Here is a 13,969-nt window from a genome sequence, read left to right as displayed (position 1 = left end):
TTGAGGATTGGTACAATTTTGGAAGGTGGTATATGACTTGCTCGTGCCTTTGGTTGAGGTCCCGGGGCCTCGGGGTGATTTCGGGTAGTTAACTGGTGATTTTGAGTTGAGTTTGGCAGCTAAAGGAGTTCTGTTGCTGTCATAACCGTACCTATGGCTAACCTGCGGCTAGGGGACCGCAGGTACGGGCACGCAGGAGCGCATAGGAAGCCGCAGATGCGGCCAAGAGAGGGGCAGGCTGAGATTGCAGAAGCGAGGTCCTGGTCGCACCTGCAATTGCGCAGATGCGGGATTTCTTGCGTAGGTGCAGCCCTGGTGTTTTAAGTGAAGTTCGCAGGTGCACACCTCGGGCTGCAGGTGTGGGTCCACAGGTGCGACTATTTAACCGCAGGTGCGGTTTTGGTGGGGCAGAAACTATAAATTCCACCCTTCGCGATTTTTGACCATTTCTCTTAATTTTTCATTTGGGGTGAAGCTTTGGAGCCATTTTAAAGGGAGATTTTCAGAGGGATTCATTGAGGTAAAGTCCTTGGTCCTTAAGCTCGTTATTATGGTGATTTTTATCATTGTAAGCATGAAATTTGAAGGAAAATCAGTGGTAAATTGGGGGTTAGGGCTTGGTTAATTGGAGAGCTTTGAGTAGTGATTTGAGGAACCATTTGAGGTCCGATTTTGGTACTTTTGGTATGACTGAACTCGTGAGAGTGTGAGGATTCCAAATTTGCAAATTTTACCCGATTCCGAGACGTGGGCCCGGGGGCGTTTTGGTCATTTTTCCTAATTTTGCGTATTAGCTTAAAATTAATTAGTTGAATTAGTTACTTGAAGTGTTATTTACATTATGCAATTACTTTGAATAGATTTGGGCAATTTGGAGTTGGATACTCGTGGCAAGAACGTGGTATAGATTTGATTGAGCTGGTTCGAGGTAAGTGGCTTGTGTAACCTTGTGTGGTGGAACTCCCCTTAGGATTTGGTACTGTGATATTTGAAATACCTTGTACGTGAGGTGACGAGCGCATACTTGTGCTGATTGTTAAAAAGCCTATTTTTCATTTAAGTATCCATAATTTCGTATTTTTCTTCACTTTTTACACTACTTGAACTTTGAGCATACTGTTAACTTAGGAAAACATGCCTAAATGAGTAAATTGCCTACTTCCTCAAACTGCCTTATCTGAACTTTGTGCAGCATGCTAGGTTAGAATTACCTGTCTATTTTGATATTAAATTGAATTAAGTTGATTATTCTTGTGTTGTACTGTGTGTCTACATTGGGACTACGGGCGGTTCTTGGTAGATCCCCCTTGTCTGTTTATTTGGGACTACGGATGTGGTATTTCGGTAGATCCCCCTACACAGTGATATGGACTACAGGACAGCACCCGAGAGATCCACTGATTATTTACTTTTGAGGCTACAGGACAGATCCTGGTAGACCCTCGGTTGTTATCTCTATGTTGAGTTGTATACCTTCTGTGATCATTTTCCTTGGTTGTGGTTGTTGTTTCTCTCATTACCTGTATTTCTTTACTACTGCTCATCTTCCTTATATGTTATTGTATTTGACCGGTAAGGCCCGGACCTTCCTCGTCACTACTCGACCGAGGTTAGGCTTGGCACGTACTGGTCCTTTCCTGCACACATTTTTGCGTATGCACATCCAGGTACTTCCACTCAATCTTATCACCCTTGAGGCGAGGCGCTTTTGTAGAAAATTCGAGGTATATCTGCCACGTCTGCAGACCGAGGAGTCCCTTTCTATTCTCTGTACTACTATAGCCCTTCTGTATCTTTCTTGTTGATAGACATTTCTGGAGTTAGAGCCTTTTATGTACTCTTAGCTTGTCATTCATGGGGTTCTGGATTTTGGGAGTGTTAGATTTATATTCTTGTACTGTTATATGCCGGGCGGCATCTTAAACACTGTTTCATTTTGTTATCTCGATTTTTAATTATTTTCTTTCCGCAATTGTTTCTTTTTCCGCATTTGTTAGGCTTACCTAGTCGTAGGGACTAGGTGCCGCGACGACTGTTTACGGAGGGTGAACTTGGGACGTGAGAAGTTGGTATCAAAGCTCTAGGTTCATAGGAGTCATGAATCACAGGATGGTTTATTAGAGTCTCGCGGATCGGTACAAAGACGTCTGTGCTTATCCACGAGAGGCTAAGTAATTGTTAAGAAACTTTCACTTCATTTGAATTCTTTATCGTGCGAGATTTTTGATATCGAAATTCTAAATTTCTATATTCTATTCTCTCACAGATGGTGAGGACACGTGCTACTGGAGGTGACCAAACACCCGCACCCCCTGCGAGAGGCGTCAGAGGTCGGGACCGGGGTAGAGGCCGAGGACGCGCACGCGGTGCAGCCAGAGCACCCGCGCGAGCTGCTACCGAGGAGCCACCAGCAGTTCTACCTAGATCCCAGGCGACGGATACGCCCACAACTACTACTACTCCAGCACTACAGGAGACTCTTGCTTAGTTTATGAGTATATACACCACTCTTTCTCATGGAGGGCTGCTTCTCCTTCCTACAGCCACATCTCAGGCTGGGGGTGGAGCACAGACTCCTGCCGCCCGCACTCTAGAGCAGCGAGTGCATATTGAGCAGATTCCAGAGATTGTACTGGCACAGCCTATAGCCCCAGTTCAGCCCGAGGAGAGGGCAGTAGCTTCAGAGGAGGAGCAGAAGAGGCTTGAGAGGTTCCAGGGGTATCAGCCTCCTACATTCAGTGGACTAGCATCAGAGGATGCTCTGGGATTTCTTGAGGGGTGTCACCGTATCCTCCGCACTATGGGTATAGCAGGATCGAGCAGGGTTTCCTTTACCACCTTTCAGCTTCGAGGAGCTGCCTATGAGTGGTGGCGTGCTTATGAGTTAGACAGCCCGGACGAGGCAGCTTCCCTGACTTGAACTCAATTTTGAGGTATGTTCACGAGGGAGTATGTTCCTCAGAGCCTCAGGGACGCATGGCGTGCAGAGTTTTAGCGCTTGCACCAGGGTACTATGACTGTCTTAGAGTATGTTGTCCGTTACACTGATCTGGCTAGACATGCACCAGACCTGGTTTCCACTGTTCGCGAGAGAGTTCGCCGGTTCATTGAGGGGCTTATTCCCATGCATCAGGTCCAACATGGCTCGGGAGTTGGAGATAGACATCTCTTATCAGCAAGTGGTGAACATTGCTAGGAGAGTAGAGGGTATACATGCTCGGGACCGAGAGGAGAGGGAGGCCAAGAGGTCTCGAGAGTCGGGCCATTATTCTGGTGCCCGTGCCCCAACATCAGCTCGTCATGGTAGGGTTTATATGAGTCGCCCCGTTCATTCAACTCTTCCAATAGCCAATGATATTCCAGCTCCTCCTAGACCTTAGGAGACTTATTATGCACCTCCAGTATCTAGTGTGCCTCCTGCACGGGGTGCTTCCAGTGGTCAGTCCAACAGACCTGGCCCGAGCCAGTCACAGCTGCCATGACCTCCCAGGGCTTGTTTTATGTGTGGCGACAAACGCCATATGGTGAAGCATTGCCCTAGGCTTGGGAGGGGTGCAACATCACAGACTTCTTAGCCACAGCGTGCTCCCAGAGTTTTAGGCTATGATTACAGCACTAGTTGCTACCCCACCTGCCCCGCAAGCTAGAGGTGGGGGTCGGGGAGGTAGAGGTCTCCCTAGAGGGGGAGGCCAGGCCAGATACTATGCCCTTCCTACCCGTACTGAGGCTGCTGCCTCCGATTCTGTCATCATAGGTACTATCCTGGTATGTCATAGAGATACATCGGTTCTATTCGATCCAGGCTCCACTTATTCTTATGTGTCCTCTTATTTTGCCCCGTATTTGGGCGTATCTCGGGATTCTTTGAGTTCTCCTATTTATGTTCCTACTCTTATTGGAGATTCTCTTGTTGTGGACCGCGTTTATTGGTCGCATTTGATTGCTCTTAGTGATTTGGAAACCAGAGCCGATCTATTATTGCTCAGCATGGTAGACTTTGATATTATTCTGGGCATGGACTGGTGGTTGCCCCATTATGCTATTCTTGATTGTCACGCAAAAACCGTGACGCTGGCTATGCCAGGTGTACCGCGAGTAGAGTGGAGGGTTACCTTAGATCATACTTCCAATAGAGCTATTTCATTTCTTAAGGCTCAGCGTATGGTTGAGAAGGGGTGTGACGCGTACCTAGCTTATGTGAGAGATGTCAGTATTGATACCCCTACAGTTGATTCAGTCCCAGTAGCTCGAGATTTCTCTAATGTGTTTCCAGCTGATCTCCCGGGCATGCCGCCCGATAGAGATATTGATTTTGGCATTGATCTATTGCCGGGCACTCAGCCCATTTATATTCCTCCGTACCATATGGCTCCTCCTGAGTTGAAGGAGTTGAATGAGCAGTTACAGGAATTACTTGATAAGGGTTTCATTCGGCCAAGTGTATCACCTTTGGGTGCTCCTGTCTTATTTGTGAAGAAGAAGGATGGTTCTATGCGTATGTGTATTGATTACCGCCAGTTGAACAAGATTATAGTGAAGAACCGTTATCCTTTGCCTCGTATTGATGACCTGTTTGATCAGTTACAGGGTGCTTGTGTTTTTTCTAAGATTGACTTTCGTTCAGGCTATCATCAGTTGAAAATTCGGGAGCCAGATATCCCGAAGACTGTCTTCAGGACTCGGTATGGTCATTACGAGTTCCTTGTTATGTCATTTGGGCTGACCAATGCCCCAGCTGCCTTTATGCATTTGATGCATAGTGTATTCCGGCCATATCTTGACTCATTCGTCATTGTCTTTATTGATGACATTCTGGTATATTCCCGGAGTCGAGAAGATCATGAGCAGCACCTGAGGATTGTGCTTCAGACTTTGAGAGAGAAGAAATTATATGCTAAGTTCTCGAAATGTGAGTTTTGGTTAGATTCCGTGGCATTCTTGGGTTACGTGGTAACTAGTGAGGGGATAAAGGTGGATCCGAAGAAAGTGGAAGCAGTGCAGAGTTGGCCCAGACCATCCTCAGCTACAGAGATTCGTAGTTTTCTTGGCTTGGCGGGTTATTACCATCAATTTGTTGAGGGATTTTCATCCATTGCAGCACCTATGACTAGACTGACCCAAAGGGTGCTCCGTTTCCAGTGAACAGAAGAGTGTAAGGAGATCTTTCAGAAGCTCGAGGCAGTATTGACTATAGTCGTAGTTTTGATATTGCCTACCGGTTCGGGGTCTTATACTGTCTCTTGTGATGCCTCGAAGATTGGCCTTGGAGCAGTATTGATGCAGGACGGTAGAGTGATTACCTACGCGTACAGAAAATTGAAGGTTCATGAGAAGAATTATCCTGTCCACGATCTTGAGTTAGCTGCTATTGTTCACGCCTTGATGATCTGGCGTCATTATTTGTACGGCGTGCCTTATGAGATTTATACTAATCGCCGGAGTTTGCAGCATCTATTCAAGCAGAAGGACCTTAATTTGCGTCAGAGCAGGTGGTTAGAGCTGTTGAAGGACTATGATATCACTATTTTGTATCACCCGGTCAAGGCCAACGTGGTGATCGATGCTTTGAGTCGCCGGGCAGAGAGTTTGGGGAGTTTGGCTTATTTACCACCAGCAGAGAGGCCCATCGTGATGGATGTTCAGGCCGTAGCCAGTCAGTTTGTGAGATTGGATCTTACGGAGCCTAGTCGGGTCCTTGCTTGTGTGGTTTCTCGGTCTTCCTTGTTCGATCGTATTCGAGAGCGGTAGTTTGATGACCTTTATTTGTGTTCCCTCAGGGACCGGGTTCTGCAGGGTGATGCTAGAGATGTGACCATTGGTGATGATGGGGTATTTAGGATGCACGGTCAGGTTTGTGTACCCAGTGTTGATGGGCTTCGGGACTTGATTCTAGAGAAGGCCCATAGTCCGTGGTATTCCATCCATCCGGGTACCGCAAAGATGTATCAGGATTTGAGACAGCACTATTGGTGGAGGCGGATGAAGAAAGATATAGTTGGGTTTGTAGCTCGGTGCCTCAAATGTCAGCAGGTAAAGTATGAGCACCAGAGACCGGGTGGATTGCTTCAGTAGATAGATATTCCGGAGTGGAAGTGGGAGCGGATCACCATGGACTTCGTAGTTGGGCTCCCACGGACTTTGAAGAAGTTCGATGCCATTTGGGTGATTGTGGATCGGTTGACCAAGTCCGCGTATTTCATTCCTATGTGTACCACCTATTCTTCGGAGCGATTGGCGGAGATTTATATCTGGGAGATTGTCCGTCTGCATGGTATTCCAGGTTCTATTATTTCAGATAGAGGTACTCAGTTCACATCATGGTTCTGGAGGGCCGTACAGCATGAGTTGGGCACTCGGGTAGAGTTGAGCACATCATTTCACCCCTAGACGGACGGACAGTCCGAGCGCACCATTCAGATTCATGAGGATATGCTCCGTGCATGTGTGATGGAGTTTGGAGGTTCTTGGGATCAGTCCTTGCCACTGGCTGAGTTTGCTTACAACAACAGCTATCAGTCCAGCATTCAGATGGCACCATATGAGGCCTTGTTTGGTAGGCGGTGTAGGTCCTTGGTGGGTTGGTTCGAGCCGGGGGAGGCTAGATTATTGGGCACAGACTTAGTACAGGATGCTTTGGAGAAAGTCAAGGTGATTCAGGATAGACTCCGTACAGCCCAGTCAAGACAAAAGAGTTATGCGGACCGGAAGGTTCGTGATGTTTCCTATATGGTTGGAGAGCAGGTTTTGCTACAGGTTTTGCCTACGAAGGGCGTTATGAGATTTGGGGAGAAAGGGAAATTAAGTCCGAGGTTTATTGGCCTTTTTGAGATATTGCGGCGTGTTGGGGAGGTTTCTTATGAGCTTGCCTTACCTCCCAGCTTGGCATGAGTTCATCCGGTATTTCATGTTTCGATGCTCCGGAGGTATCACGGTGATCTGTCGCACGTGTTGGATTTCAGTTCAGTCCATTTGGACAAGGATCTTTCTTATGTTGAGGAGCCAGAGGCGATATTGGACAGGCAGGTTTGAAAGCTGAGGTCAAAGAATATTGCATCAGTGAAGGTTCAGTAGCGGGGTCAGCCGGTCGAGGAGGCCACTTGGTAGACCGAGCAGGATATGCGCAGCCGTTACCCTCATCTTTTCACTACTTCAGGTATGTCTTTATGCTCGTTCGAGGACGAACGAATGTTTTAAGAGGGGGAGGATGTAACGACCCGGCCGGTCGTTTAAAGAATTAACGCCCCGATCCCCTATTAACTACTTTTCCCGTGTTTATTTCTGCTATTCTGAGTTGCCGGGAGGTTTCGTTTTGATTTTCGGAGTGTTTTCGTACACTTAGTCCCTAAATGAGAGTTTAAGCTTTAGAATTTGGACCGTAGTTGGAGCAGTGTGAAGACGACCTCAGAATGGAATTTTGTCGGTTCCATTAGCTCCATTGGGCGACTTCGGGCTTGTGGGCATGTTCGGATTGTGTTTTGTGGGTCTGTAGCTTAATTAGGCTTGAAATGCCGAAAGTTGATCAGTAGTGATATTTTGATATCGCGGTCGGAAAGGAGTTCCGGAAGTCGCAGTAGGTCCGTTCTGTCATTTGGAATGTGTGTGCAAAGTTTCAGGTCATTCGGACGAGGTTTGATAGACTTTTTGATCAAAAGCGGAATTCGGAAGTCTTTAGAGTTTTTAGGCTTGAATCCATGGTTAATTCGATGTTTGGTTGTTGTTTTAGGTGTTTTGAGGATTGGTACAAGTTTGGAAGGTGGTGTAAGACTTGCTCATGCCTTTGGTTGAGGTCCCGGGGGCCTCGGGGTGATTTCGGGTGGTTAACGGGTGATTTTGAGTTGAGTTTGGCAGCTGAAGGAGTTCTGTTGCTATCATAACCGCACCTGTGGCTAGGGGACCACAGGTGCGGGCACGCAGGAGCAGATAGGAATCCGCAGATGCGGCCAAGAGAGGGGCGGGCTGGGATCGCAGAAGCGAGGTCCTGGTCGCACCTGCGATTCCGCAGATACGGGATTTCTTGCGCAGGTGCGGTCCTGGTGTTTTAAGTGAAGTTCGCAGGTGCGCACCTCGGACAGCAGGTGCGACTATTTAATCGCAGGTGCGGTTTTGCTGGGGCAGAAACTATAAATTCCACCCTTCGCGATTTTTGACCATTTCTCTCAATTTTTCATTCGGGGTGAAGCTTTGGAGGGCATTTTCAAGGGAGATTTTTAGAGGGATTCATTGAGGTAAGGTCTTTGGTCCTTAAGCTTGTTATTATGGTGATTTTTATCATTGTAAGCATGAAATTTGAAGGAAAATCAGTGGTAAATTCGGGGTTAGGGCATGGTTAATTGGAGAGCTTTGAGTGGTCATTTGAGGAACCATTTGAGCTCCGATTTTGGTACTTTTGGTATGACTGAACTCGTGAGAGTGTGAGGATTCTGAATTTATAAATTTTACCCGGTTCCGAGACATGGGCCCGGGGGCATTTTGGTCATTTTTCCTAATTTCGCGTATTAGCTTAGAATTAATTAGTTGAATTAGTTACTTGAAGTGTTATTTACATTATGCAATTAACTTTGAATATATTTGGGCCATTTAGAGTCGGATACTCGTGACAAGAACGTGGTATAGATTTGATTGACCTGGTACGAGGTAAGTGGCTTGCCTATCCTTGTGTGGGGGAACTCCCCATAGGATTTGGTACTGTGATGTTTGAAATGCCTTGTACGTGAGGTGACGAGCGCGTACTTGTGCTGATTGTTGAAAATCCTGTTTTCCATTTAAGTATCTATAATTTCGTATTTTTCTTCACTGTTTACACTACTTGAACTTTGAGCTTACTGTTAGCTTAGGAATGCATGCCTAAATGACTAAATTGCCTACTTGCTCAAACAGCCTTATCTGAACTCTGTGCAGCATGCTAGGTTAGAATTACTTGTCTATTTAGATATTAAATTGAATTGAGTTGATTATTATTGTGTTGTTGTTGCGTGTCTACATTGGGACTACGGGCGGTTCCCGGTAGATCCCCTTTGTCTGTTTATTTGGGACTACGGATGTGGTATTCCGGTAGATCCCCTGCACAGTGATATGGACTACGGGACAGCACCCGGGAGATCCACTGATTAATTACTTTTGGGGCTACAGGACGGGATTCTGGTAGACCCCTGGTTGTTATCTCTATGTTGAGTTGTATACCTTCTGTGATTATTTGCCTTGGTTGTGGTTGTTGTTTCTCTCATTATCTGTATTTTTTTACCATTTCTCATTTTCCTTATATATTATTGTATTTGACCGGTAGGGCCCGGACCTTCCTCGTCACTACTCGACCGAGGTTAGGCTTGGTATTTACTGGGTACCGCTGTGGTGTACTCATGCCCTTTCCTTCACTTGTTTTTGTGTGTGCAGATCCAGGCACTTCCACTCAGTCTTATCACCTTGAGGCGAGGCGCTTCTTTAGAGATTTCGAGGTATATCTGCCGCATCCGCAGACCGAGGAGTCCCTTTCTATTCTCTGTACTAGTATAGCCCTTATGTATCTGCCTTGTTGATAGACATTTCTGGAGTTAGAGCCTTTTATGTACTCTTAGCTTGTGATTCATGGGGTTCTGGATTTTGGGAGTGTTAGGTTGAGATTCTTGTACTATTATATGTCGGGCGGCATCTTAGACACTGTTTCATTTTGTTATCTCGGTTTTTAATTTTTTTTTTTTCGCAATTGTTTCTTTTCCACATTTGTTAGGCTTACCTAGTCGTAGGAACTAGGTGCCGTCACAACTATTCATGGAGGGCAGGAACCATGGCCACCCCAGTTTGATGCAAAGGGTTGTAAATTGGGCAGCCCATGCTGTCATGAATGACATGATACAAGAGCGTGCCACTACTACGGTTACCTATGTTTTTCAAATATTGTGAATCATAACTTGAGTTCAAAAAAAAAAAAAAAAAAAGATAGCATCAGGTGAAAAATAAAACTAGACAAATGAAGAGAATGTTAACATATATAACTACTTAATTAACTCTTCTATCTTTAGCAGATATCAAGTTTAATAAGGCTAAACTAGGTACTATATACTAGGTTAATATTCAAAAGAAAAAATCATAAACAATTTATTTTCATATTTCTTTCGTATAAAATAAAAAGCTCTTCTTAGTTTTACTATAAAACTAAATAAAATATTGGTGTAAATGTACACTATAGATAAACTGTTGTAATATTGATCTGATGTTTTATACTTCAATACCACACAAGAGGGGGGTGATTTGTGTGATGTCCAATTTTTTGCATGCATAGATTATAGAAGGACCAGATTCTTCTACGTGTTCCTTACACTACAGTTGCAGAATAATAAATGCAGAACGTAAAGAACACAAGTATTTTTACGTGGAAAACACCCGGCTCAAAAGGTGAAAAAACCACAACCTACTACCCAGTAGGATTTTCTCCAAACACTTCATTACAACTCTGAGCCAACAACAAAGTGTACAAACTCTTGCAAACCTAAGGATTAACTCTAACCCTTATAGCAACCTGCCACGGGTTGTTGCGACTGCTTCAAGTTAATTCTAACTTGAATAATACAACTCGAGTTTACAACCCCTTGCAAACTTAAGGATTAACTTTAACTCTTATAGCAACACGCCTCAAGCTCTTATGACTGCTTCAAGTTAACACTAACTTGAAAGATACAACTCAGGTACCTAATACAATTTGCTTCTAAGAAAGCTGAAAAGTACAACTCAAAAAGCCTATTAAACTTTGGACTAGAAATAAAGAAAGACACATAAAACTATTTATGGAGCTGGTTCTTCAATTTGGTTCGTGTAGCTTCAGGATCGCACTCTTAAATTTCACAATAATTGCTCACAAAATGCCTTGCTATTTTGCTCTCAATTTTTGCTTAACTTCAGTAGGTGTGCATCGCCTATAAAAGAGAACACAACTGATATACATTTGTTACATCCCGTACCTTAGCATTAGAATGTGCCGTAATAAGTCCACATGAGTTTGAAGGGATTATGTCTATTATGTGATTGGTATAGAATCATGATTATTTGATTAAGGATTTTAGAAATTTGATGTAGGGATTTGATTAGGATTTCATTCTGTAATTATACACTTACCAAATATGTACACTTTGTAATAGCTATAAATCCCCAACCAAGCTTGAGGGAATAATTAAGCTTTTTGCCTAAGTCTCAGTCTCTACACTCCTGAGTAATTGCTTGTGGATAGAATACAACTTAATACTACTCCCCATAAGATAATACTTTCTCATTAAATCAGTACAATAGCTCATTTTGCTAACCTATCCATATCAAATGTTTGTGCAAATAGTTGAAATAGTGACTGTCATCACTGGAAGCCCTTATATTAGTTGTCTTGTTATCTACTTTTTTTTGGTGAATATATATATATATATATATATATATATATATATATATATATATATATATATATATATATATATATATTTATATATATATATATATTGAATTGCACAGGTTGGTTTGATAGTCCTGTCTAGCCTCANATATATATATATATATATATATATATATATATATATATATATATATATATATATATTTATATATATTTATATATACTATATTAAAAGCATGAAGGTCCTTAGCGAAATGTCGTTCGCCTTTTTTACCCCTTTAAATAGAGTTTTCACTGGACAAAATAGTTATTTGACTATTTTCCTAATATAAAGGAATAGTCATTTTAATTATTTTCCTTATATTTAAGAATATTCATTTAATTATTCTCCTAATATTTAGAACTGTAATATTTCAAACTCCTTCCAATTCTAGAATTTAGATTCTAATATTTAGAATCTAACGCTTATTATGATTTAGTTATAAGCAAATTGAAACAGAAGAACTATGCTTATCTTACGTCTCTAATTTGTAAGTAAAGAAAGTATCCTCTTTTATTTAGGAGTTAAAAGTTTTTTTGGCAATCAAGTTTTCTTTTAATTATTTGATTTAGTAAGAGCTCCTAATATTAAAAAATTAAATAATAAATGTCTTGCTTAGTATTTAAAACATTAAAATTAACTAATATTTTAAGGACACATCTTTTATTTTATTATTGTTTGTTAAATAATTTATAGCCGATCTAAATTTAAAACCACTTAATTCAATACAATTAATTTATCTTAGTAAAAGAAAAAATAAAATAAAAAGATTTTTAGTGAAAGGTTATATTTGATTCTCTAGGTATCCAATGGTATATCCATTACCTTTTAATTAAATATATCTTCTACATAATTTGTGTACCAAAATGTAAAACACATTCTTAAATACTAAATTATCATTCACTATTATGATATTCTTTAACTCTACAACAAAATTTAGAAATACTTCAAAATGATATTTAACAAGCACGTTAGATATGTACCGTTTAATAATGTTATTATATTTTTTAAAAGTTTTATACTTTTTCACGCGCAAAGCGCGTATCCTAAAACTAGTTGGCTTAATGGTGCCTATTAAATCTTTCAACTACATTATTTAGGAATGTGGTATTTTCTTTTTAAGTGAAGTATTTTAGTAAAAGTTTTATAAGTATAATTTTGCATAGTTACCATTATTACTATTTTCGGATATGATAAATTATACACATAATATAAGAAAGTTTATGAGATTTTCCTTATTGTAAAGATAGAAATTATTTTCTCACGAGAAAAGAAGGTTATTATTATTTTTTTTTACCATTTTAAGAATTAAGCGTACGAGAATTTTTACTCTTTATATGAGATTAGGAAAATTATAAGTTGAGAAAATATATATTTTTACATGGATGTTTTAATAAAAATAATAGTGTATGTATTTATTTTACGGAAATGTCCAAATATGTCCTTGTACTATACGAAATGGAGCATATTTGGCCTTCGTTAATACTTTAGCCTATATATGCCCTTACCGTCACATAGTTGGTCCATATATGCCCTTACAGTCACATAGTTGGTCCAAATATGCCCTTTTCGAAATGGAATCCACCCAAACTAATTGACTCTTTCTTTAGTTGTATTAAAGTGTATTAAAAACACCATCTCCTTTTTATTAATACTTTTTTTTCTTTACCTTTTTCTATTCTTTCTTCTTTTTTCTTTTCTTCTCCTTTTTTTTTTCTTTTTCTTTCTCCCATATCCGATTTCCTCCATTGTTGATGCCTTCTTCATTTCTTTCACCAATTTTACGTGATTTTATTCCTAAAAATCAAACCTACACCACCAAAAGCTTCCAAGCGAGAACGCTCTGGTTATTCTGAAAACAAGGAGACAAAAATTATCGGAGAAATTTTTTCGTTCGTGTTAATTTGGTGAAGGTAGGATATGGTTATTCAGATTTTGAAGGTGTTGTTTGTCGTGGAGCTTCAAATTTGAAGGGAACGAGACCTTCAAAATCTGAATAACCATATCCTACCTTCACCCAATTACACCACCGAAAAAAATTCTCCGACAATTTTCATCTCCTTTAGGTCAGAAGAACATGTGGGGTTTGTGATAGTAAAATTAGTAGGAATTCATGAGTTTTGTCAAATTAAATTGGTGACGAAAATGGAGAAGGCATCAGCAATGGAGGAACTCGGATATGGGAGAAACAAAAAGGAAAAAAAAGTAAAAAGAAGAAAGAAAATAGAAAAGTAAAGAAAAAAAATACTAATAAAAAGGAAATAGTGTTTGTAATAAATTTTAGTACAATTAACGAAAGAGCTAATTAGTTTGGATTCCGTTTCAAAAAGCGCATATATGGACCAATTATGTGACAGTAAGGGCATATATGGGCTAACGTATTAACGAAGGAAAAATGTGCTCAATTTTGTATAGTACAAGGGCATATTTGGACCTTTTTCGTTTATTTTATGTGGTACCATGTGACCATGATAGTAGGATATATAATGTGTATTAAAATAAGTAGTATTTTAAGTAATTTGGGATAATTTTTAATAACGTAAAAAATTGGTTAATCACCG

This window comes from Nicotiana attenuata, unplaced genomic scaffold (assembly GCF_001879085.1).
Source record: "Nicotiana attenuata strain UT unplaced genomic scaffold, NIATTr2, whole genome shotgun sequence".
Taxonomy (NCBI): Eukaryota; Viridiplantae; Streptophyta; class Magnoliopsida; order Solanales; family Solanaceae; genus Nicotiana; species Nicotiana attenuata.
This window is presented reverse-complemented; position numbering follows the sequence as displayed.